This window comes from Rana temporaria, chromosome 3, assembly GCF_905171775.1.
Source record: "Rana temporaria chromosome 3, aRanTem1.1, whole genome shotgun sequence".
In the NCBI taxonomy this organism is placed as follows: Eukaryota; Metazoa; Chordata; class Amphibia; order Anura; family Ranidae; genus Rana; species Rana temporaria.
In genome coordinates, this window is record NC_053491.1 from 8,805,675 (window position 1) to 8,831,764 (window position 26,090).

General features: G+C 48.5%; 2 protein-coding genes across 13 annotated transcripts in view; both read left to right on the forward strand.

Moving 5' to 3' along the window:
• KIF23 (kinesin family member 23) overlaps positions 1-26,090 on the forward strand; it is a 912,882-nt gene that overhangs the window by 514,996 nt on the left and 371,796 nt on the right. The gene's annotated exons all lie outside the window — the stretch shown is intronic.
• ADAMTS7 (ADAM metallopeptidase with thrombospondin type 1 motif 7) overlaps positions 1-26,090 on the forward strand; it is a 228,485-nt gene that overhangs the window by 125,318 nt on the left and 77,077 nt on the right. The gene's annotated exons all lie outside the window — the stretch shown is intronic.

The window sequence follows — 26,090 nt, forward strand, 5'->3', positions numbered from 1 at the left end:
CCCATCAATTGTCGCCACTGTGCCAATTGTCACCACTGTGCCCTTTAATTGTCGCCACTGTGCCAATTGATGCCACTGTGCCCTTTAATTGTCGCCACTGTGCCAATTGATGCCACTGTGCCCTTTAATTGTCACCACTGTGCCCATTGCGGACACTGTGCCCATTGCGGACACTGTGCCCATTGATGTCACTGTGCCCTTTAATTGTCGCCACTGTGCCCATTGATGCCACTGTGCCAATTGTCACTACTGTGCCCTTTAATTGTCACCACTGTACCCATTGTCGCCACTGTGCTCATTGATGTCACTGTGCCCTTTAATTGTCGCCACTGTGCCCATTGTCACCACTGTGCCCATTGATGCCACTGTGCCAATTGTCGCCACTGTGCCCTTTAATTGTCGCCACTGTGCCCATTGTCACCGCTGTTCCCTGTAAAATGCAAAATGCAACCCTCGCCCCCCCGGGACTTACCTTTCTGGGGGTCAGCCATCCTCCTTCCACGTCCCTCGATGTCTTCTCCTGCCCTCAATGGCGCTTCAGCCAATCAGGTTACCGGTAACCAGAACCAGTGAACCTGATTGGCTGAGACGCCTGTCAGTCTTATCCAAGGGACGCACCGCCGGTACATCCCAAGGATAAGCATCAGGAAGCCGACTATAGCCGCTGGCTCTGATAGGCACTTCCACACAGCCAACCAGCTGCCGTTATTCAGGTGACCGGTGCTCATCATCCGGCCCATTGATGTAACAGTTGCAGCCAGGCGATGCCATGCTCTCAGCGCCCCCTCTCCACTCGCCCCCAGCAAATTTTCACTCGCTAACTGCGAGCAGGCGAGTGAAAATTTTGAGGGCTGGTGTAGAGGATATATATACGTCCCATGTGTTGTACATTGTAAGCTGGGGAATAGGTAGCAGGTACAAAAGCTCCCTGGGACGAGCAGGCACAGATACCAAGTCCATAATATAAGTTACACACAGTGGGGTAGTTATTGGTGCTATAAGTCTTATTCTGGTGCGAACCAAACTGGGGGGGGGGTGTTCGGCTCATCCCGAGTGCTGAGATTTACAACCACTTTACTTTCTTTTATTATTATCATTTCATTATTATGTTGCACTACTGGGGCTGTTATATAAAACTGAAGGAACAGAAAAGCAGAGGAGTTATCTATAGACGCCAGTAAGACGCCAAATATCTGTCTTGCCGCAGAATGGAAAAAAACAAGAAGCTGTTTTGTTTTTGTAACTGGACAACAGATTTCTGGAGCTGTGATTTGGTATTTGATGCTGATGTCAGCATGTGGCTCTTCAGGAAAAATCCCCCTTTCTTTAGCTTTGTCCCGATGGCGAGTGCCAAGTCTGGCTGCATCCAGCCAATGGTGCCAATTATGTGTAACCCAAGACTGCGCTCCGCTCCGCACACGCCTCTCCGCTCCGCACACGCCTCTCCGCTCCGCACACGCCTCTCAGCTGCGCCGTATTTTTATGGCGGAATGCCGTCAGCTGAAAAAACTGGAAACTCCTTGAGTGGCTCTCATTCTTTTTAATGCGTCCGTCGAGGACTCGGTCCAAACAAAACCGATATTTCAGTTTTTTTGTAGAAGCTGCAGAAGGGTTCAACTTAACCACTTCCCACCCGGGCCGATTCCGGCACTTCTCTCCGACATGGAAAAATCATCGGGCCAGATTCACAGAAAAAGTACGCCGGTGTATCTGCTGATACGCCGGCGTACTTTCAAATTTGCCGCGTCGTATCTTTAGTTTGAATTCTCAAACAAAGATACGACGGCTTCTGCCTTCGATCCGGCAGGTGTGCGGCTTCGTACGCCTTCGGATCGTAGGTGTAATACTTTGGCGCCCGCTGGGTGGATTTCGCGTCGCTTTCCGCGTCGGGTATGCTAATTAGCTGTTTACGGCGATCCACAAAGTTACGCGCGGCCGTCGCATTCTCTTACGTCGTCGCTAGTCGGCTTTTCCCGGCGTAAAGTTACGACTGCTATTTTGTGGCTTATATTTAGACTAGCCATGTTAAAGTGTGGCTGTCGTTCCCGCGTCGATTTTTTTTTTTTTTTTGCGTAAGTCGTCCGTGAATAGGAAAGGACGTAACGTACGTCGCCGTTCAAAAAATTACGTCGGTGCGACGTCATTTCACGCAAAGCACGGCGGGAAATTTCAAAACGGAGCACGCGCCTCATTTAAATGATACACGCCCCAATTGAATTAGGCGGGCTTGCGCCGGACGGATTTACGATACGCCACCGCAAGTTTACAGGCAAGTGCTTTGTGAATCAAGCACTTGCCTGTAAAACTTGCGGCGGTGTAACGTAAATGCTATACGTTACGCCGCCGCAATTGTACATGAATCTGGCCCATCATTTTTTTCTAGAAAATTACTTTTTTTTAAGCAAAGACTCTAGGGAATGAAATGGCGGTCGTTGCAACTTTTTACATCGTCACAGTATTTGCGTAGCGATTTTTCAAACGTGTCTTTTTTGGGGGAAATTAATAAAAAAAAAAAACAGAACAGTAAAGTTAGCACAAAATTAGCTCTCATCTGACTTTTTCCGACAGGAAAACCGGTCGTGTGTACAGGGGCATTAGAGTTACAGAGGAGGTCTAGCGCTAGAATTATTGCTTTTGCTCTAACACATGCGGCGATTACATGCCGGCGCACCTGTGGGGGCGCGCAGCGTGGCAATCGGTGATGCGGTGGGTCAGTCTGACACCCTGCATCTCCGATCTCGGTAAAGAGCCTCTGGCGGAGGCTCTTTACCACGTGATCAGCCGTGTCCAATCACGGCTGATCACGATGTAAACAGGAAGAGCCATTAATCGGCTCTTCCTCACTCGCGTCTGACAGGTGCGAGTAGAGGAGAGCCGATCGGCGGCTCTCCTGACAGGGGGTGTTCGCGCTGATTGTTTATCAGCGCAGCCCCCCCTCGGATGCCAACACTGGACCACCAGGGAGTGCCCCTCGGTTGCCAAATGGAGCAAAAAAAAAAAACCAATAAAACAAAAAAATAAATAAACACAATCGATGCCAATCAGTGCCCACAAATGGGCACTGACTGGCAACATGGGCACTGACTGTAATGATGCCCAGCAATGCCATCAGATCCACCCCTCAGTGTCCATCAGTGCCACCCAGTGTCCATCAGTGCCACCTCTTAGTGCCTATCTATGCCCAGTGCCCACCTATCAGTGCCCGTCTGTGCCACCCATAAGTACCCATCAGTGCCACCCATAAGTGCCACCCATGAGTGCCCATCAGTGCCGCCAAAGAGTGCCCAGTGCCGCCTATGAGTGCCCATCAGTGCCGCCTATGAGTGCCCATCAATGCAGCATACCAGCTCCGCCTATCGGTGCCCATAATTGAAGAATAAAACTTACTTTTTTACAAAAAAAAAAATAACAGAAAAAAATATAAACTTATAGCCAGATTCACGTAGACGTGCCTAACGTTAGGCGGGCGTAGCGTATCTCATATACGCTACACCGCCGTAAGTTAGAGAGGCAAGTGCTGTATTCACAAAGCACTTGCGTCCTAAGTTACGGCGGCGTAGCGTAAATGTGCCGGCATAAGCGCGCCTAATTCAAATTGGGAAGAGGTGGGCGTGTTTTATGATAATAAGGCATGACCCCACGTAATTGACGTTTTGAACGTACGGCGCAAGCGCCGTCCGTGGACATAACCCAGTGCGCGTGCTCCAAATTACTCCGCAAAGACTCATTGGTTTCGACGTGAACGTAAATTATGGCCAGCCCCATTCACGGACGACTTACGCAAACAACGTAAAAATTGTAAAATTCGACGCGGTTCCCGACGTCCATACTTAACATTGGCTGCGCCATCTTTATGGTAGTTTATCTTTACGCCTGAAAACGCCTTACGTAAACGGCGTATCTTCACTGCGACGGGCAAGCGTACGTTCGTGAATAGGCGTATCTCGCTGATTTACGCATTCTAGGCGTAAATCAGCGTACACGCCCCCTAGCGGCTAGCGTAAATAGACAGCTGAGATACGACGGCGCAGGCGGTCGTATCTTAGCAACATTTAAGCGTATCTCAATTTGAGAATACGCTTAAATATACGACGGCGCAGATTCTGAGTTACGACGGCGTATCTCTACCTGAATCTGGCTATAAATTTTTTTTTAAAATTTTGATCGCTTTTTTAGTTGTTGCGCAAAAAATAAAAACCGCAGAGGTGATCCAATACCACCAAAAGAAAGCTCTATTTGTAGGGAACAAAATGATAAAAATTCCATTTGGGTACAGCACGACCGCGTAATTGTCATTCAAATTGCAACAGCGTTGAAAGCTGAAAATTGGCCTGGGCAGGAAGGTGCTTAAAGGCCCGGTATGGAAGTGGTTAAAGACAAAAAAATATTTTTAATCCCCCGGCGTTTCACGTCCCGCGGTCTCGTGATTTTATGCGGTGACGGAACTCGCGGTTTATTTCGTATGCCCTTATCAGCTACTGTAAAAGAAACCTTATCTTTATTATAATATTACGTTCTATAACGAATCATCCGTACATACAAAGCGCCGAACCCTACGGCACGGCGGTGACCCCTTTTCACTTGTCTGTTCTTCGCATTTTTTTTTTTTTTTCATCGGCGGGGAGCACACGGGTGTTTTTCACATAAAGGAAAACAATCCATCACTTGGAAAGCTTTCTTAGAGATCCGTGGGATTGTCACATACCAAATATTTGCGAGGATGCCAGAGGAATGGTTTTGGCGCTCTTAGATCAAGAGGAAAGAGTGCAAATACTGGTGGTGTGTAAAAATGTCACGGAGAGTAAGAATTGTTCAAGCATAGGAGAGAGAAATGGGGGAGCATTCACGTCGAGTCATGCTGGAAATATATACTAGAGATCTAAAACAAACCGCTTCTTTCTGAAGTCAAGAAGTTTAAGAATGTAGCGAGAATGGCATAAAAATAGATAAAAAGTAGCTCTGTGTATAATACTGATTGATAGAAATACGACCCAAACTGCAAGTCTGTGTGATGGAGACGCCGAGCCCAATAAACCCCCGGACCATATTGCTGGTCAAAGACCAGAGCACTTTTTGCGATTCGGCACTGCGTCGCTTTAACTGACAATTGCGCGGTCGTGCGACGTGGCTCCCAAACAAAATTGGCGTCCTTTTTTTCCCACAAATAGAGCTTTCTTTTGGTGGTTTTTGATCACCTCTGCGGTTTTTATTTTTTTGCGCTATAAACAAAAATAAAGCGACAATTTTGAAAAAAGTTTGGGAGTTAACCACAAGGGGGCGATAAAGGAGTTAAGTGTGACCTCATGTGTGTTTCTAACTGTTGGGGGGTGTGGCTGTAGGTGTGCCGTCATTGATTGTGGTTCCCTATATTAGGGAACACACGATCGATGACGGCGGCACAGTGAAGAACGGGGAAGCTCTGTTTACACCCAGCTCTTCCCGTTCTTCAGCTCCGGGGACTGATCACGGGACTCCCGCGGCGATCGGGTCCGCGGGTCCCACGGCCGCGGTCACGGAACTTCGGACCCCCGCGACCCACGGCTGGGCACTTAAAGAGGACGTACCTGTACGTGCTTGTGCCCAGCCGTGCCATTCTGCCGACGTATATGTGCAGGAGGTGGTCCTTAAGTGGTTAAATAGGCAACGTTGCACCCAAATTAATTTTATATGATTACTTTTTAAACAGATAGAGCAGTTGTCTCCAACCTGTCATCTGCTGGCCAGATGGGGCCCTTTGCTTTCCTTTATCCACTTTTTATCCCATCAGTAGGAGGCACTATTCTTCCTACTAACACTGACAGTGGGGCATATATAAGATAAGAGAGATCACTTCTTTATTGTCATTGCAACGAATCACAATGAGATTTCCTCATATGAAACTGTAATTCCATAATTGCTCCCACTGACACCAATGATGGGGCACTATTCCTCCCACTGACACCAATGATGGGACACTATTCCTCCCACTGACACCAATGATGGGGCACTATTCCTCCCACTGACACCAATGATGGGACACTATTCCTCCCACTGATACCAATGATGGGACACTATTCCTTCCACTGACACCAATGATGGGTCACTATTCCTCCCACTGACACCAATGATGGGACACTATTTCTCCCACTGACACCAATGATGGGACACTATTCCTCCCACTGACACCAATGATGGGACACTATTCATCCCACTGACACCAATGATGGGACACTATTCCTCCCACTGACACCAATGATGAGACACTATTCCTCCCACTGACACCAATGATGGGACACTATTCCTCCCACTGACACCAATGATGGGACACTATTCCTCCCACTGACACCAATGATGAGACACTATTCCTCCCACTGACACCAATGATGGGACACTATTCCTCCCACTGACACCAATGATGGGACACTATTTCTCCCACTGATACCAATGATAGGGCACTATTCCTTCCACTAACACCAATGATGGGACACTATTCCTCCCATTGACACCAATGATGGGACACTATTTCTTCCACTGATACCAATGATGGGACACTATTCCTCCCACTGATACCAATGATGGGACACTATTCCTTCCACTAACACCAATGATGGGACACTATTCCTCCCACTGATACCAATGATGGGTCACTATTCCTCCCACTGACGCCAATGATGGGACACTATTCCTCCCACTGATGCCAATGATGGGACACTATTCCTCCCACTGACACCAATGATGGGACACTATTCCTCCCACTGATACCAATGATGGGAAACTATTCCTCCCATTGACACCAATGATGGGACACTATTCCTCCCACTGATACCAATGATGGGACACTATTCCTCCCACTGATACCAGCGGGAGAGGGGCCCCCCTCCCGCCGCTCTCCTGTGCCCTTTGACGCATACCTCTTAAAGGGACTTTTTTTTGTCATTTTAGTGTAACTATGAGACGCGACGTCTTTTTGACCCCCGGATCTCATATTTAAGAGGACCTGTCATGCTTTTTTATATTACAAGGGATGTTTACATTCCTTGTTATAGGAATAAAAGTCACCCAAATTATTATTATTTTTTTTAAAACAGTGTAAAAATAAATAAATCTAAGTAAAATAAATAAGACGAGCTTGTGTGCAGAAGCGAACGCAAAAGTAAGTAGCACCCGCATATGTAAACTGTGTTCAAACCACACATGTGAGGTATCGCCGCGATTGGTAGAGCGAGAGCAATAATTCTAGCCCTAGACCTCCTTTGTAACTCAAAAGATGCAACCTGTAGAATTTTTTAAACGTCGCCTATGGAGATTTTAATGGTAAAAGTTTGTCGCCATTCCACGAGCGGGCGCAATTTTGAAGCGTGACATGTTGGGTATCAATTTACTCGGCGTAACATTATCTTTCACAATATAAAAAAAAATCGGGCTAACTTTACTGTTGTCTTATTTATAATTCAAAAAAGTTATTTTTTTTTCCAAAAAAAGTGCGCTTGTAAGACCACTGTGCAAATGCAGTGTGACGAAAAGTATTGCAACTACCGCCATTTTATTCTCTAGGGTGTTAGAAAAAAAATTATAATGTTTGGGGGTTATAAGTAATTTTAAGTAAAAAAAAAAAAAATGTTTTAACTTGTAAACAACATATTTAAAAAAGAGGCTCGTTCCTTACGTGGTTCAAGGTCATGTGTGTGTTTAAAGGCAGGCGTCCCAATACTTTTGGTAATATAGCGTGGGCCAGATCCTCAGACGAATTACGCCGGCGTATCTATGGATACGCCACGTAATTTTAAAGTTCCCGCGCCGTATCTCTGTATCCACAAAACAAGATACGACGGAATCTGGGCTCGATCCGACAGGCGTACATCTTAGTACGCCGTCAGATCGTAGGTGCATATTTACGCTGGCCGCTAGGTGGCGTTTCAGTCGAAATTCCGCGTCGAGTATGCAAATTAGCTAGATACGGCGATCCACGAACGTACGTCCGGCCAGCGCATTTTTATACGTTGTTTGCGTTCGGCTTTTTCCGGCGTATAGTTACCCCTGCTATATGAGGCGTATCCTATGTTATGTATGGCCGTCGTTCCCGCGTCGAATTTTGAAAATGTCACGTCGTTTGCGTAAGTCGTTCGCAAATAGGGCTTTGCGTAGAATGACGTCACCGTCGTAAACATTGGCTTGTTCCGGTTTAATTTCGAGCATGCGCACTGGGATACCCCCACGGACGGCGCATGCGCAGTTGAAAAAAAACGTCATTTACGTCGGGTCAAGACGTATTTACATAAAACACGCCCCCATCACATCCATTTGAATTGCGCGCCCTTACGCCGCCAAAGATACACTACGCCGCCGTAACTTACGGCGCGCATTCTTTGAGGATACAAAAAAAAAAAGTAAGTTACGGCGGCGTAGTGTATCAGAGATACGCTACGCCGGACGGAAGAATGCGCCAGGGTACGTGGATCTGGCCCTGTATGTTTATGAAGGTCTGGCGTGGATGTGCGTGGATCATACACATACTGATGATGAGCAGACCATCACAGATTTTCTTTTAGCCGCTGTACTGGTCACACCTGGCTGATACCGGTGGATCGGCGGACATAAAAGAAGTCACAGCACCTTTTTGAAGCAATTTATGAGCCTTTGCAGGTGTAGGAAATAATCGGAATGACTCGATTGACTTGCCCTAAAGCCGTTTAAGATAACAAAGAAGAAAAACAGATGTTGGAAGAATATCCACCAAACGTTTAATTCTCACAACAGATGCTCGACTGCCATCCTCTTTTATGGACGGTCATTACCAGGGAATGTCTTCTTCAGCTGGTAGTGAGGTCCCAATAATTACATATTCTCTAAGAAGGGATTGAAATATTACACATCCTTCCTCGGTATCCTGGGGCTGTAGTTAAGCTTCTCATCATATACAATCCAGTATAAGATAAATTGGGCCACACAGACAAAAGCTAAAACATTGTAACATACGTAAAAATAGAATTTTTGTATTCATGGATCATACATACTAAGGGGGGGGGGGGAACAACTGGGGGGACCAGTAGTGGAGAAGGATCTGGGGGGATCCGTAGTGGAGAAGGATCTGGGGGGATCCATAGTGGAGAAGGATCTGGGGGAGATCCGCAGTGAAGGATCTGGGGGGGATCCATAGTGGAGAAGGATCTGGGGGGATCCGTAGTGGAGAAGGATCTGGGGGGATCCGTAGTGGAGAAGGACCTGGGGGGGATCCGTAGTGGAGAAGGAGCTGGGGGATCCGTAGTGGAGAAGGACCTGGGGGGGATTCGTAGTGGAGAAGGATCTAGGGGGATCCGTAGTGGAGAAGGATCTGGGGGGATCTGTAGTGGAGAAGGATCTGGGGGATCCGTAGTGGAGAAGGATCTGGGGGGGATCCGTAGTGGTGAAGGATCTGGGGGGGATCCGTAGTGGAGAAGGATCTGGGGGGATCCGTAGTGGAGAAGGATCTGGGGGGATCCGTAGTGGAGAAGGATCTGGGGGGATCCGTAGTGGAGAAGGATCTGGGGGGGATCCGTAGTGGAGAAGGACCTGGGGGGGATCCATAGTGGAGAAGGACCTGGGGGGGATCCGTAGTGGAGAAGGATCTGAGGGGGATCCGTAGTGGAGAAGGAGCTGGGGGATCCATAGTGGAGAAGGATCTGGGGCGGATCAGTAGTGGAGAAGGATCTGGGGGGATCCGTAGTGGAGAAGGATCTGGGGGGATCCGTAGTGGAGAAGGATCTGGGGGGATCCGTAGTGGAGAAGGATCTGGGGGGATCCGTAGTGGAGAAGGATCTGGGGGTTTTGGTAGATCATAAGCTCAATAATAACATGCAATGCCAAGCTGCGGTCTCCAGAGCGAGGAAAGTCCTTGAGAGAGAGAGAGAGAGAGAGAGAGAGAGAGAGAGAGAGAGAGAGAGAGAGAGAGAGAGAGCGAGAGAGAGAGAGAGAGATCATCTGTACAAATCATTAGTAAGACCTCATCTGGAATATGCGGTTCAGTTTTGGGCTCCAGTTCTCAGAAAGGATATCAGGGAACTGGAGAAAGTGCAGAGAAGGGCAACCAAACTGATAAGAGGCATGGAGGAGCTCAGCTATGAGGAGAGATTAGAGGAACTGAATTTATTCTCTCCTGAGAAGAGGAGATTAAGGGGGGATATGATCAACATGTACAAATATATAAGGGGGGATATGATCCACATGTACAAATATATAAGAGGTCCATACAGTGGACTTGGTGTTGAGTTATTCACTTTATGGTCATCACTGAGGACAAGGGGGCGCTCTTTACGTCTTGAGGAAAAGAGATTTCACCTCCAAATACGGAAAGGTTTCTTCACAGTAAGAGGTGTGAAAATGTGGAACAGACTCCCTCCAGAGGTGGTTCTGGCCAGATCAGTAGATTGCTATAAGAAAGGCCTGGATACTTTCCTAAATGTACAGAATATAACTGAGTACTAAGATTTGTAAGTAAAGTTGATCCGGGAAAATCCGATTGCCTCTCGGGGGATCAGGAAGGAATTTTTTCCCTGCTGTAGAAAATTGGATCTCATGCTCTGTTGTTTTTTTTTGCCTTCCTCTGGATCAACTGTGGGTATAGAATTGTGTATATGGTATTGTATGATATTATTTTTTATTTATTTTTATGGTTGAACTGGATGGACTTGTGTCTTTTTTCAACCTAACTATGGGCCATATTCTCAGAAGAGTTACGACAGTGTATCTCAGGAAACACCGTCGTATCTCTGTTTTTTGGCCCTCGTATCTATGTGAGTGATTCCTAGAATAATTTTCGCATAGATACGCTGTAGATCCGACAGGTGTAAGTGACTTACACTGTCGGATCTTAAATGTAATTCGCCGCCGGCCGCTAGGTGGCGTTTACGTTCAGGTCTCATTTGTTTATGCAAATGAGCCTGATACGCCGATTCCTGAACGGAACCGCGTCGCGTAACCGTCGCTTACGTCGTTTGCGTAAGCGTAAGGTTACCCCTGCTATATGAGGGGTAACCTTACGCCAGTCCCACATATGCCATGTTAAGTATGGCGTCGGGTCCGCGTCGTCTTTTCCCGTCGGGTACGTCGTTTTCGTAAGTTGTTCTTGAATACGACTTTACGTCAATGACGCACACGTCGGCGTCATTGACGTTTTCCGTAGAGAACTGGAGCATGCGCACTGGGCTATTTTAAGCCCGGCGCATGCGCAGTTCGATCGGCACGGAGGCGCGCTTAATTTAAATACAAGCCGCCCCCTTTGAACTACGCGGGGATACGCCGGGCCTTTTACACTACGCCACCGCAAACTACGGAGCAAGTGCTTGAGGAATACGGCCTTTGCTCCAGTAAGTTGCGGCGGCATAGTGTAAATAGCTTACGCGATGCCGCCGCAAATTCTTGGAGAATCTGGCCCTATGTAACTATATAACTGTAAAATCATTTTCTTGAAGTCCAATCCCCCAGGGGCATCCTGGCCTGGCTGGTGGCTGCTTTAGGGCAGTGGAGTCCTATAGCCTGGGCTTTTTCCCGTGTCTCCATGCCACACTGTCCTGTCAGCAGCGGGGAGTATACAGTTAGGTTCATAAATATTGGGACATCTACACAATTCTAAACTTTTTTGGCTCTATACACCACCACAATGGATTTGAAATGAAATGAACAAGATGCGCTTTAACTGCAGACTTTCAGCTTTAATTTGAGGGAATTTACATCCAAATCAGGTGAACGGTGTCGGAATTACAACAGTTTGTATATGTGCCTGCCACTTTTTAAGGGACCAAAAGTAATGGGACAATTGGCTGCTCAGCTGTTCCATGGCCAGGTGTGCGTTATTCCCTCATTATCCCATTTACAAGGAGCAGAGTTCATTTCAAGTGTGCTATTTGCATTTGGAATCTGTTGCTGTCAACTCTCAATATGAGATCCAAAGAGCTGTCACTATCAGTGAAGCAAGCCATCATTAGGCTGAAAAAAAAAAACCATCAGAGAGATAGCAAAAACATTAGGTGTGGCCAAATCAATGCTGTACCTTTACTGCTTCTCGTGGCCATGACCAGTGTCATATTAACCATGCTGCATCTCAGACTTCTCCATGCCTTCTACTGGCATCAAGGCTGTGGCCCTGACTCTCGGCTTTCCTTTTAGGGGAGCCACATGGGAGACCCCCTGCACAAAAGTCATGATCAAAGTGTTGGAAGCCATTGGTCTCTGGAACAGAATAGCAAATACACCGATCTGGTCCTTGATACGCGTTTCCCCGAAAATAAGACCTACCCCAAAAGTAAGCCCTACTGTGATTTTCGGAGAAGGCTGCAATATAAGCCCTACCCCAACATTAAGCCCTAGCTTGGAAAGGTTGTGTGGTCTAGAATGCATATGTTTCTGTGGTGAATACCTTTGTTGCGGCACTGCTCAGCTGATCCCAACTGCTCTCCTCCTGTTCTGTCAGCGGAGGATCTCGGTCCCCTCCCTCTGTAGTGCTCGGAGCAGGAAAAGACCATTCAGGCAGTACATGGAAGCGCCAAGCGGCGCTCAGCTGATTCCCTGCTGCTCTCCTTCTGCCAGCTGTCAGCAGGGGGTCTCGGCCCCCCTCTCTCTGTAGTGCTTGGAGCAGGAAAAGACCATTCAGGCAGTACATGGAAGCGCCGAGCAGCGCTCAGCTGATTCCCTGCTGCTCTCCTTCTGCCAGCTGTCAGCAGGGGATCTCGGCCCCCCTCCCTCTGTAGTGCTCGGAGCAGGAAAAGACCATTCAGGCAGTACATGGAAGCGCCAAGCGGTGCTCAGCTGATTCCCTGCTGCTCTCCTTCTGCCAGCTGTCAGCGGTGGATATCGGCCCCCCTCCCTCTGCTGTGCTTAGAGCATGGAAGACCGATCAGGCGGGTCATGGAAGCACTGAGGAAGGCGCTGTAGGAAGGTACGGTGCACATTGTATAGGGGCTGTAATACAGTGCATTTTATGGTTTTACAGGCACTTTTAACTCTGTTCCAGGGGATGGAGAGAGAAGACAGCACACGACAAGCCCTACCCCAAAAATAAGCCCTACTAGGTCTTTTGTTGAAAAAAATTATGTAAGACCCAGGCTTATTTTCGAGGAAACACGGTAGTACTAAGAGCAAAACATTGGTACAGACCAAACTGTAGGAAAGAAAGGGTCCATCCCATGGAGAAACTCCCTGGGACTCTTACCAAGTGTAGTATGGCTTCCCTGAGCAACAATACCAACACTTAGAGCCATACAGGTACCTTGGTCACCCTAACCCATTCACCAAGAAATATATCAAGTCAGATATTGATTGGAGGGCCGGCCATCGTATTGCACGATGGTCACTTTCACTCCTCCCATCTTCCTTCTCCCCATTATTTTACCCCGTGTGTGTCACTTTTATGTCTTTTTTTGTTGGTCGTTACACGTTTTTGTCACAGTGTGATCAGTAGGGTGTAGGTTAAGGTGACCAGATTTTTTAAATGAAATCCAGGGACATATTTTTTTTTTTTTACTAGTAATGGCGGCAATCAGCGACTCTATGTCCGTCGCCGCCCGCCTCACAGCCTGTCAAGTCTCGCTCTCCGGGCCCTGGCTACTACTGGATGGGGTGCGGAGGAAGATTCCTCCACCAGGGAAGGCAAGGAGGTAGGCAGGCAGGCGGCTGGCCGGGACTTGAGCCAAGGCAGAAGAACAGAAGTGGAGCAGAATGGGCATGCACCCTAAACTGAAGAAATATTCCCTCCACTCCGACCAGGACATTATCATCAGAAAGAGGCACAGATAATGGAAAAAAATACCCCCCCCCCCCCCCAAAGCTAGTAGAAGCGGCGGAGTGGAGGTGTGTATTTCAGAATTTCTTTTTTATTCTGCACTGAATGTCTTTGAAATTGCCCCAGCCCCTGTTCAAATCCAATCCGGGGACAAAACCAGGGACAGACTTGGTCCGGGGACAGTGTCCTCAATCCGGGGACTGTCCCCTGAAACCGGGGATGTCTGGTCACCCTAGTGTAGGTCCTCGGGCCTGCCCTGAACGTCTTGGGAGGGGGTGGACATGGCCTTCTGGCTTCGTCTGCTCTCATGGGGTCTCCCTTCGGGGGAGCCCCACCAAGTACTTGGGTGGGTCTGTTTCGGTAGACCCTCCAGAGAACGTGGTCCGTCTGGTTTCCGCTAGATGGACCATGTGAAGTACCTCAGTCCCCGTCTGGAGCCTAACGCCCCGGGGGGGATCAGGGTAAGGTCCTTCCTTGTGGAGGACAAGTGTAACACCCGTTGCACGTTTTGTGTCACTCTCTGGGCTGGATTCATGTAGCTCTGCGGATCTTTAGATCCGCTAGATCTACCTGGTTTACGATCCGCCGGTGCAATTTAGCGAGGCAAGTGCATGATTCATAAAGCACTTACCTCGCAAACTGCACCGTTGGATCGTAACTCCCCCCGGCGGAATGCAAATTCCGCGGCTAGGGGGAGTGTACAATTTAAATCAGGCGCGTTCCTGCGCCGATTTAACTGCGCATGCGCCGCCGCGAAAAAGCCCAGTGCGCATGCTCCAAATGACGTCGCTAGGACGTCATTGTTTGCAGCGGGTACGTCGATTGCGGCCATCGGTATTCCCGATCGCGTTACGCAAACGACGTAAAAAATTAAAAATTTGGCGCGGGAACGTCGGCCATACTTAACATTAGCTACCCCTCATAGAAGCAGGGGTAGCCATCCGCCGGAAAAAGCCGAACGCAGAGGACGTAGAAAACGAGCGACGGGCGGGCATACGGACGTGAATCGGCGGTTTTCCTCATTTGCATATGCGACGGGTAAAAAAAACAACGACACCTAGCGGCCGGCGGGAGATTACAGCCTAAGATTCGACTGGTGTAAGTCACTTACACCAGTCGGATCTAAGGGAGATCTATGCGGAACTGATTCTTATGAATCAGTCGCATAGCTCCGACCGTGGGATCTCAGAGATCCGACCGTCGGGTCTCACAGATACGACGGCGGATCAGGAGATCCGCCGGCGTATCTATTGATGAATCTGGCCCTCTATGTGTGTGCACTTTTTTTGGCACCGGGTGGAGTTTTTGGTTGTGTTTCACATGCCATTGGCTTTTCAAATAAAAATAAAAAAATCAAGTCAGATATTGATTGTCCAGAAACATGGCAGGAGGTGTCGGTGACGCTGATCAATTTTTGTAATCCAGTCGCCATGGCGTCTTGAAGTCTGGGACATGTGGTAGCTGTTCAAGTTACATTGCCGGAGGTGTGAATTGTCAAGATGTTAAAATGGCATTCATTATATGTGGGTGACAGATGACTTTGAAAGCCCCCATTATAAAATATGTACCCTGGCGAGTCGTCAAAAATTCAAACCTTCATACACTATAACTTGGAGAAACGGGAACCTTCAGAAACATCCAGTGAAGTCACTTTTGTAGGAGTATCGTCCTTAATGTGGGGTTCCGGGCATCATTTTTTATTTTTTTTTGCAAGCTAAAATTAATCACATTAACCGCTTAACGCCCGCCGCATGTATATGTACGTCCACAGAATGGCACGTACAGGCATATGGGCGTACATGTAAGTCCCTGCCTTTCCGCGGGTCGGGGACCCCCCCCCCCCCCCTGGTACATGCGGCGGTCGGAAATCGTCGGGGAGCGATCCGGGATGAGGGAGCGGCTATTCATTTCTAGCTGCCCCCTCGCGATCGCTCCCGGAGCTGAAGAACGGGGAGAGCCGTATGTAAACACGGCTTCCCCGTGCTTCACTGTGGCGGCTGCATCGATCGTGTCATCCCTTTTATAGGGAGACTCGATCGATGACGTCAGACCTACAGCCACACCCCCCTACAGTTGTAAACACACACTAGGTGAAACATAACTCCTACAGCGCCCCCTGTGGTTAACTCCCAAACTGCAACTGTCAGTTAATAAACAATGCAATTTAAATGACAATGGTCCCAAAAATGTGTAAAAATTTGCCGAAGTGTCCGCCATAATGTCACAGTCACGAAAAAAAAACGCTGATCGCCGCCATTAGTAGTAAAAAAAATAATAAAAATGCAATAAAACTATCCCCTATTTTGTAAACGCTATAAATTTTGCTCAAACCAATCGATAAACGCTTATTGCGATTTTTTTTAACCAAAAATAGGTAGAAAAATACGTATCGGCCTAAACTGAGGAAAAAAAAATTGTATATATGTTTTTGGGGGATATTTATTATAGCAAAAAGTAAAAAATATTGATTTTTTTTCAAAATTGTCGCTCTATTTTTGTTTATAGCGCAAAAAATAAAAACCGCAGAGGTGATCAAATACCACCAAAAGAAAGCTCTATTTGTGGGGAAAAAAGGACGCCGATTTTGTTTGGGAGCCACGTCGCACGAGCGCGCAATTGTCTGTTAAAGCGACCTGGGCATTTAGCTGCCTAAAGGTCCGGGGCTTAAGTGGTTAAATGGTCCCTAAAACATATTGATAGCTCTCCAATCGTTCCAGAAATCATTGCAAACACTTGCCGTATATCCTCCAGCTCATGTTGTGGACGTATCCATCATATGTGTGGGTGTGTGAAGCACAGTTCCTTTTACTTCCTGGTTTTCAGGGAGCGGTGCATGCTGGGACATTTTTTTATTTTTTTTTTAGGCACAGTAATGCCCAGAGGCTCCTGGGAAATGAGTGTCCTCATTTCCCAGGAGGCAATGGGGTCTTAGGACAGGAAGTTAAACCACCTAGGACCAGGAACTAGGCAGATTACGAAATGTGATACTTATGTACATGGGAGGAGCCTGTGATACTTATGTACATGGGAGGAGTCTGTGATACTTGTGTACATGGGAGGAGCCTGTGATACTCATGTACATGGGAGGAGTCTGTGATACTTATGTACATCGGAGGAGTCTGTGATACTTATGTACATGGGGGGAGTCTGTGATACTTATGTACATGGGAGGAGCCTGTGATACTTATGTACATGGGAGGAGCCTGTGATACTTATGTACATGGGAGGAGCCTGTGATACTTATGTACATGGGAGGAGCCTGTGATACTTATGTACATGGGAGGAGCCTGTGATACTTATGTACATGGGAGGAGCCTGTGATACTTATGTACATGGGAGGAGCCTGTGATACTTATGTACATGGGAGGAGCCTGTGATACTTATGTACATGGGAGGAGCCTGTGATACTTATGTACATGGGAGGAGCCTGTGATACTTATGTACATGAGAGGAGCCTGTGATACTTATGTACATGGGAGGAGCCTGTGATTCTTATGTACATGGGAGGAGCCTGTGATACTTATGTACGTGGGAGGAGCCTGTGATTCTTATGTACATGGGAGGAGCCTGTGATACTTATGTACATGGGAGGAGCCTGTGATACTTATGTACATGGGAGGAGCCTGTGATACTTATGTACATGAGAGGAGCCTGTGATACTTATGTACATGGGAGGAGCCTGTGATTCTTATGTACATGGGAGGAGCCTGTGATACTTATGTACGTGGGAGGAGCCTGTGATTCTTATGTACATGGGAGGAGCCTGTGATACTTATGTACATGGGAGGAGCCTGTGATACTTATGTACGTGGGAGGAGCCTGTGATACTTATGTACGTGGGAGGAGTCTGTGATACTTATGTACGTGGGAGGAGTCTGTGATACTTATGTACGTGGGAGGAGCTTTTGATACTTATATACATGGGAGGAGTCTGTGATACTTCTGTACATGGGAGGAGCCTGTGATACTTATATACATGGGAGGAGCCTGTAATACTCATGTATATGGGAGGAGTCTGTGATAATTATGTACATGGGAGGAGCCTGTGATACTTATGTACATGGGAGGAGCCTGTGATACTTATATACATGGGAGGAGCCTGTAATACTCATGTATATGGGAGGAGTCTGTGATAATTATGTACATGGGAGGAGCCTGTGATACTTATGTACATGGGAGGAGCCTGTGATACTTATATACATGGGAGGAGCCTGTAATACTAATGTACATGGGAGGAGTCTGTGATACTTATGTACATGGGATTTTTTTCATTTTTTATTTTTAATAAATGTGCAAAGATTTCAAACAAACTTCTTTCACATTGTCATTATGGGGGATTGTTTGTAGAATTTTGAGGCAAATAATGAACTAAATCCATTGTGGAATAACAAAATGTGGAAAAGCGTGGTGAATCCTTTCCGGATGCTCTGTATAGTCTATCTTTTTGCTTTTATAAGTCATTTGAGGGTAAAAAAAAAACAAAAAACGTATATATCTTCCATTCTATACATAGAGGAAAGTTCTCCCAGAGGAAGCGGTTTTCGAGTTATCAGGTCTTTCTCAGATTGCCGGAAATAAACGTCTCCGGACTCGATGGTCAGAAATGTAATTGAACTTCTTATTGGATAGATGATGATGTAGATCCCTCCGGACATCTGCACACAATTACCGAGAGGTGGGATAGTGATGGAGGCTTTGTGTCCCCCCCCCCCCCCCCCCCGGCAGCCGTTCCCAGGATATTCAATGAAAATAAAGCCTCCATGTGACTCACTGACATTCATTCATCAGCAGTCCCTCTGCTCAGCATTAGTCCCTGATAAGGTTCTGCTTGTTTATTTATTCTCACAATGCCTAACGAATGAAGGCCGGACATTGAAGTCCTAGGTATGCGTAGAAACGTTGGTTGTCTGCTTTATAAATGTTTCCCGTCTGTGAAAGGTCATTCATCAGAACAATGATGTATCAGGTATTTGGGGGGGGGGGGGGCTCTTTGGGTTCCTTAGTCATTTTGGGGCTCCAGGTTGAGGATCTCCCTACTCCCAGTTCTGCCTTAATTCTATTTACCATGCTGTGTTCTTTACAATACAACAGGAAGAGTAAAGCCCAGGGTTGGATTTGTAGCCTCTGTGCCCATCAAAGGCAGCCACTGTGCCCAACAATTGCCGCCACTGTGCCCATCAAACACAGCCACTGTGCCATCAAACGCATCCACTGTGCCATCAAACGCAGCCACTGTGCCATCAAACGCAGCCACTGTACCCATAAATTGCTGCTACTGTGGCCATCTGCTGCCAGTGTGCCCATCAGTTGCAGCTGCTGTGCCCCATCAATTGCTGCCAGTGTGCCCATCAATTGCTGCTAATGTGCCCCATCAATTGCTGCTACTGTGCCCCACCAATTGCTGCCAGTGTGCCCATCAATTGCAGCCACTGTGCCCATCAAAGGCAGCCACTGTGCTCATCAAAGGCAGCCACTGTACCCATCAAATGCTGCCACTGTGCCATCAAACGCAGCCACTGTACCCATAAATTGCTGCCACTGTGCCATCAAACGCAGCCACTGTACCCATAAATTGCTGCCACAGTGCCCATAAAATGCAGCCACTGTGCCCATCAAACGTAGCCACAGTACCCATCAATTGCTGCTACTGTGCCCCATCAATTGCTGCTACTGTGCCCCATCAATTGCAGCCACTGTGCCCATCAATTGCAGCCACTGTGCCCATCAAAGGCAGCCACTGTGCCCATCAAAGGCAGCCACTGTGCCCACCAAATGCTGCCACTGTGCCATCAAACGCAGCCACTGTACTCATAAATTGCTGCCACTGTGCCCATCAAACGCAGCCACTGTGCCCATCAATTGCCGCCACTGTGCCCATCAAGCGCAGCCACTGTGCCCATAAATTTGCCACTACTGTGACCATCAAACGCAGCCACTGTACCCATAAATTGCCGCCACTGTGCCCATCAAACGCAACTACAGTTCCCATCAATTGCTGCTACTGTGCCCATCATTTGCTGCCAGTGTGCCCATCAATTGCCGCTACTGTGCCCCCATCAAATGCTGCCTGGCACTTACCTGTCTCAGAGCTGGTCAGCAGCTGTGTCTTGCATGTCCTCCATGTCTTCTTCCGTTCTCTCTCAGGCATCCAATCACAGCACCTGATGTTTCAGCCAGTCAGGTGACAGGTAACAAACCCGGCAAACCTGATTGGCTGAGAGGCGGATTCAGTGTTGGCAAAACAAATTCCTTCACTTTGCTAACACACAGCTGAGGGAACCGCAAACTCACAACATGGCGCCCGCTGTTCACCTTTTTGGGCGCCTATTCGAGCTTATGGCTCTAATCAGGGGCTTTCAAAAAAACACCCTCACCGCTGTAATTCAGGTGCCCGGCGCCCTAAAAGGGGCCGGGCACCTGAAAAGGGGGTGTCAGCGGCGACATTAGATAAATTCATGCAATGCATGAATCTATCTATGGTAATGAAATGGTGCCAGGATAAAAGGATATTGTTTGGCGTAAAAAGTTATGTACAGTGGCCAATGGAAGCTGGATTGCCGGGGAAGCCGATCCCGGGGCATAGCATTGCTTGAATGACACAATCAGAGGCGGCTCTAGGCTTTGTGAGGCCCCTGTGAATGCGAGGCCTTAGGCGACCGCCTAATTTGCCTAATTAAAGAGCCGCCTCTGGACACAATCCACATTCATGAGAAGTTCTTTTTGTCACCCAGTTGCTGGCGGTGACATGGCCTTCCTCCGGCTGGAGAAGCTCCTTCGCTATCATGTGTTATAATTACATCCGTTCTGCTTGCTGTCACATTTACACTCGGCTCTATAATTCGATTACAACGCGTCTGGCGATCGCTCCGAGTTCTGTCCTGAAAGCGGCGATTGTTCTGTGGAATGTGGGCTTCAGAGGAGCATCACTGCGGCAATTAGTGGAGGAGGGGAATGTGAGAGGCTCTGTGATTATCCCGATGGAGAAGTGAGGGGCTGGATGGGGATCAAAGGGACGCCGATCTGCTTCTCCGTGTCATCTATACACAGCGAGCGCCGGCGAGCGCAGCCCAGTGTACCAACAACGCACTTTTCCAAACGTGATGATAGGAAAAAAATTAACCGGTGTCTTCAATCTTTGTGCATTTTATTGTGTATAAATATAAATATATATATACAGTATCTCACAAAAGTAAGTACACCCCCCTCACATTTTTGTAACTATCTTCTTCTATCATGTGACAACACTGAAGAAATGACACTTTGGGCCAGATTCACGTAGAATCCCGGCGGCGTAACGTATTGCATTTACGTTACACCGCTGCAAGTTTTATGGGCAAGTGCTTGATTCACAAAGCACTTGCCTATAAACTTGCGGCGGCGTAGTGTAAATCCGTCCGACGCAAGCCCGCCTAATTCAAATGGGGCGTGTATCATTTAAATATCATTTAAATGTACTGCGCATGCGCTGTCCCTAAAATTTCCCGACGTGCATTGCGCTAAATGACGTCGCAAGGACGTCATTGGTTTCGACGTTAACGTAAATGGCGTCCAGCGCCATTCACGGACGACTTACGCAAACGACGTGAAATTTAAAATTTCGACGCGGGAAACGACGGCCATACTTAACATTGGCTAGACCACCTAGGGCCTAGCTTTATCTTTACGCCGCGTATCTCTACGGAAACGGCGTACATTTACACACTGACGGGCAACGCGTACGTTCGTGAATCGGCGTAACGACTCATTTGCATATTCTATGCCGGCCGCAATGGAATCGCCACCTAGCGCCCGGCCTGGAATTGCAGCCTAAGATCCGACGGTGTAAGTCACTTACACCGGTCGGATATTAGGGAGATCTATGCGTAACTGATTCTATGAATCAGGCGCATAGATACGACCGGCCGGACTCAGAGATACGCCGTCGTATCTTCTTTATGAATCTGGCCCTTTGTATCTACAATGTTGTGTAGTGAGTGTACAGCTTGTATAAGAGCCGGTTCACACCGGGGCGGCACGACTTCGGGGGCGACTCGGCAAGGCGTCCTGAAGACGACTTCAGAGGCGACTTGCAAAATGACCTCTGTATAGAAGTCAATGCAGGTCGCCCCGAGCCGCCCCCGAAGTCGTACAAGAAACTTTTTCTAAGTCGAAGCGACTATTAGAACGGTTCTAATGGGACGCGACTCGTCAGGCGGCTGAGTCGCCTGACGAGTCGCCCCAGCGTGAACCGGCTCTAACAGTGTAAATTTGCCGTCCCCTCAAAATAACTCAACACGCAGCCATTAAGGTCTAAACCGCTGGCGACAAAAGTCAGTACACCCCTAAGTGAAAGTGTCCAAATTGGGCCCAAAGTGTCAATAATTTAATAATTTTGTGTGGCCGCCATTATTTTCCAGCACGGCCTTATCCCTCTTGGGCATGGAGGTCACCAGAGCTTCACAGGTTGTCACTGGAGTCCTCTTCCCCTCCCCCATGATGACATCACAGAGCTGGTGGATGTTGGAGACCTTGCGCTCCTCCACCTTCCGTTTTGAGGATCCCCCACAGATGATCAGTAGGGTTTAGGTCTGGAGACATGCTTGGCCAGTCCATCACCTTTACCCTCAGCTTCTTTAGCAAGGCAGTGGTGGTCATGGAGGGTGTTTGGGGTCGTTATCATGTTGGAATACTACCCTGCGGTCCAGTCTCTTAAGGGAGGGGATGAGGCTCTGCTTCAGTATGTCACAGTACATGTCGGCATTCATGGTTCCCTCAATGATCTGTAGCCCCCCAGTGCCGGCAGCACTCATGAAGCCCCAAACCATGACCCTCCCCCCACCATGCCTGACTGTAGACAAGACAAACTTGTCTCCTCCTCACCTGGCTCCTCCCACACACACCTGACACCATCTGACACCAAATACGTTTATCTTGGTCTCATCAGACCACAGGACGCGGTTCCAGTAATTCATGTCCTTAGTCTGCTTGTCTTCAGCAAACTGTTTGCGGCTCTTTCTTGTGCATCATCTTTAGAAGAGGCTTCCTTCTGGGACTACAGCCATGCAGACCAATTTGATGCAGTGTACGGCGTATGGTCTGAGCACTGACAGGCTGACCCCCCCCCAAACCTTCAACCTCTGCAGCAATGCTGGCAGCACTCATACGTCTATTTCCCAAAGACAACCTCTGGATATGACGCTGAGCATGTGACCTCAACTTCTCTGGTGGACCATGGCGAGGCGGGGGAGGGGAACCCGTTATGTTATACCGCTGGATGGTCTTGGCCACCGGGCTGCAGATCAGTTTCAGGGTCCAAATTTTTTTTTTTATTGCTATCTGGCACCTCTTCTGTTCCCTGGTCCCCTTGTCATACAGGTGGTCACTGGGACAGGATATAAGGACAAATGTCTCTGGTGTGGAATGGTAGATCAATAAAAACTCAACCGAGATTCTACCTCTTCCTGGGGTAGATTCAGGTAGCTGCGCTTTATGTTACGGCGGCGCAGCGTATTGTATTTACGCTACGCCGACGCAACTTACAGGAGCAAGTGCAGTATTCACAAAGCACTTGCTCCGTAAGTTGCGGCGGCGTAGCGTAAATGGGGCCGGCGTAAGCCCGCGTAATTCAAATGTGGAAGGGGGGGGGGGCGTGTTTTATGCTTATATGTGATGACCTGACGTGATTTACGAACGGCGCATGCGCCGTCCGTGTACATATCCCAGTGTGCATTGCTTCAAATTACGTCGCAAGGACGTCATTGGTTTAGACGTGAACGTAAATTACGTCCAGCCCTATTCGCGAACGACTTACGCAAACGACGCAAAAAATTCAAATTCCGAAGCGGGAACGACGTCCATACTTAACATTGGCTGCGCCTCCTAATAGCAGGAGCAACGTTACGCCGAAAAAAGCCTTACGCAAACGACGTAAAAAACTACCGCCGGGCGCACGTACGTTTGTGAATCAGCGTAACTAGGTAATTTGCATACTCTACGCCGAAAACGACGGGAGTGCCACCTAGCGGCCAGCGTGAGAATGCACCCTAAGATACGACGGCGTACGAGACTTGCGCCAGTCGTATCTTATGCTAATGTCGGCGTATCTTGCTTTCTGAATACAGAAAGAAGATACGCCGGCGCAGATTTGAATTTACTAGGTAGATTCGGAAAGAGTTAGGCCGGCTTATCAGTAGATAAGCTGGCCTAACTCTGAATATACGCCGGCGTTTGTTTAAGCGTATGCTCAAACAGAGATACGCTTAAACAAAGCTAAGATAGGACAGCTTGCGCCGTTCTATCTTAGCTTGCAATTTTTCAGCTGGCCGCTAGATGGCGCTTCCATTGCGGCCGGCGTAGATTATGTAAATGAGCGTGTACGCCGATTCCCGAACGTACGCCTAAAGTTATTCCACCTATGAGGTGGAATAACAATGTTAAAGTATGGCCGCCGTTCCCGCCGCGAGGTTCGAAATTTTTACGTCGTTTGCGTAAGTCATCCGCGAATCGGGAGTTACGTCGTTTACGTCTGCGTCGAAATCAATAGGCCCGTACGGCGTACTTAGCCGCAATGCGCCCTGGGAAATGTAGGCGCCCGGCCCATGCGCAGTGTTTAAAAACGTCTAAAAACGTGAGGTCAAGCCTCATTACCATACAACACGCCCCCCTCCAAGCAATTTGAATTAGGCGCCCTTACGCCCGCCGTGTTTACACTACGCCGCCCTAAGTAAGGAGGTAAGTGCTTTCTGAATCATGTACTTTCCTCTCTTACTTAAGGCGGCGTAGTGTAAACACGCTAGGCTACGACGTCCTTAAGTTTAGGCGCCCCTACCTGAATCTACCCAACGCTGCGTATCTGTGGATACGCCGGCGTAAATTCTCTCTGAATCCGGGGGCCCCTATCTCTATTGTTGGCTGCCTTCAACAGTAGATCTCTTTTAGCAACAACTGACCCCCCCAGCAACATAAGACCCCGCTAGAAACAATAGGTCCCCCACCAGCAACAATAGAACCCCCCCTGCAAAAATAGATCCTCAGCAGTGAGTATCAATACCCTGCAGCACACCCCAACATCCCTTGCTATTACGTAGAGTCAGTTCAGGAGGTGCCGGAACTGGGCTCCCCCGCCTTCCCGCTGCATTGGGTGATGTATACTCGCTGTATCTCTTGGGATGTTTTTGAATGAAGAGTATAGAATACAATGTAACAGAATCTTCTTTATAAAGTGATAAATGAAGTAAAACATGATCTATGTAATTCCATTCATCGGACTTGATTGCAGAACTGGCGAGCCTCCCATCGTGATATCCCACACATACATCATCCAATGGCCAGGATCCATTATCTGCCATTACAGGAACGCGGGAGGAGAATCTACAGAACACGATTTTCACAAGAGCGTTCATTTCACATTTTCAACACATAGTAATTCCAAAGGGCAGTGGAAATTAACTATTAATTCCTCGATTAACCACTTCAATACCGGGGGGCACTTACCCCCCCCCCCCCTTCCTGACCAGGCCAATTTTCAGCTTTCTGCGCTGTCGCTGTTTAAATGACAATTGCGCGGTCATGCTACACTGTACCCAAACAGAATTTTTATAATTTTGTTCACACACATAGAGATATGCAGCACTGATGGGCATTGAGGGGTGGCACTGGTGGGCACTGATTGGCACCGATAGGCAGGCCCGTCGGAACAAGGCAGGCAAAACAAGCAACTGCTTGGGGCCCCCGAGCTGGCCTGGGGCCAGCTCTGGACCACCTGCATGTTACACAGACCCCCCTTTAGTGCAGACCCCCCTTCAGAGTAGCCCCCCCGTTCAGTGTCGCCTCCCCCCGTTCAGTGTAGCCTCCCTCGTTCAGTGCAGCCCCCTCCCGTTCAGTGCAGACCCCCCTTCAGTGTATCCACCCCTTCAATGCAGACCCCCCCTGTTCAGTGCAGACCCCCCTTCAGTGTAGCCCCCCCTTCAGAGTAGCCCCCTTCTTCAGTGTCACCTCCCCCCGTTCAGTCTAGCCCCCCTCGTTCAGTGAAGCCCCCCGTTCAGTGCAGCCCCACCTTCAGTGTAGCCCCCCTGTTCAGTGCAGCTCCCCTCTTCAGTAGAGCCCCCCTGTTCAGTGCAGCCCCACCTTCAGTGTAGCCCCCCTCGTTCAGTGCAGCTCCCCTCTTCAGTAGAGCCCCCCTGTTCAGTGCAGCCCCACCTTCAGTGTAGCCCCCCTCGTTCAGTGCAGCTCCCCTCTTCAGTGTAGCCCCCCCGTTCAGTGCAGCCCCCTTCAGTACCTCAGATCAGCGTGGCGGCACATGCACAGCAGGTCCCCTCCCCCTGTCTACACATAAACAGAGAGGAGGGGGATGCGCCTTCACTCGGCTGTGCCTGTGTGA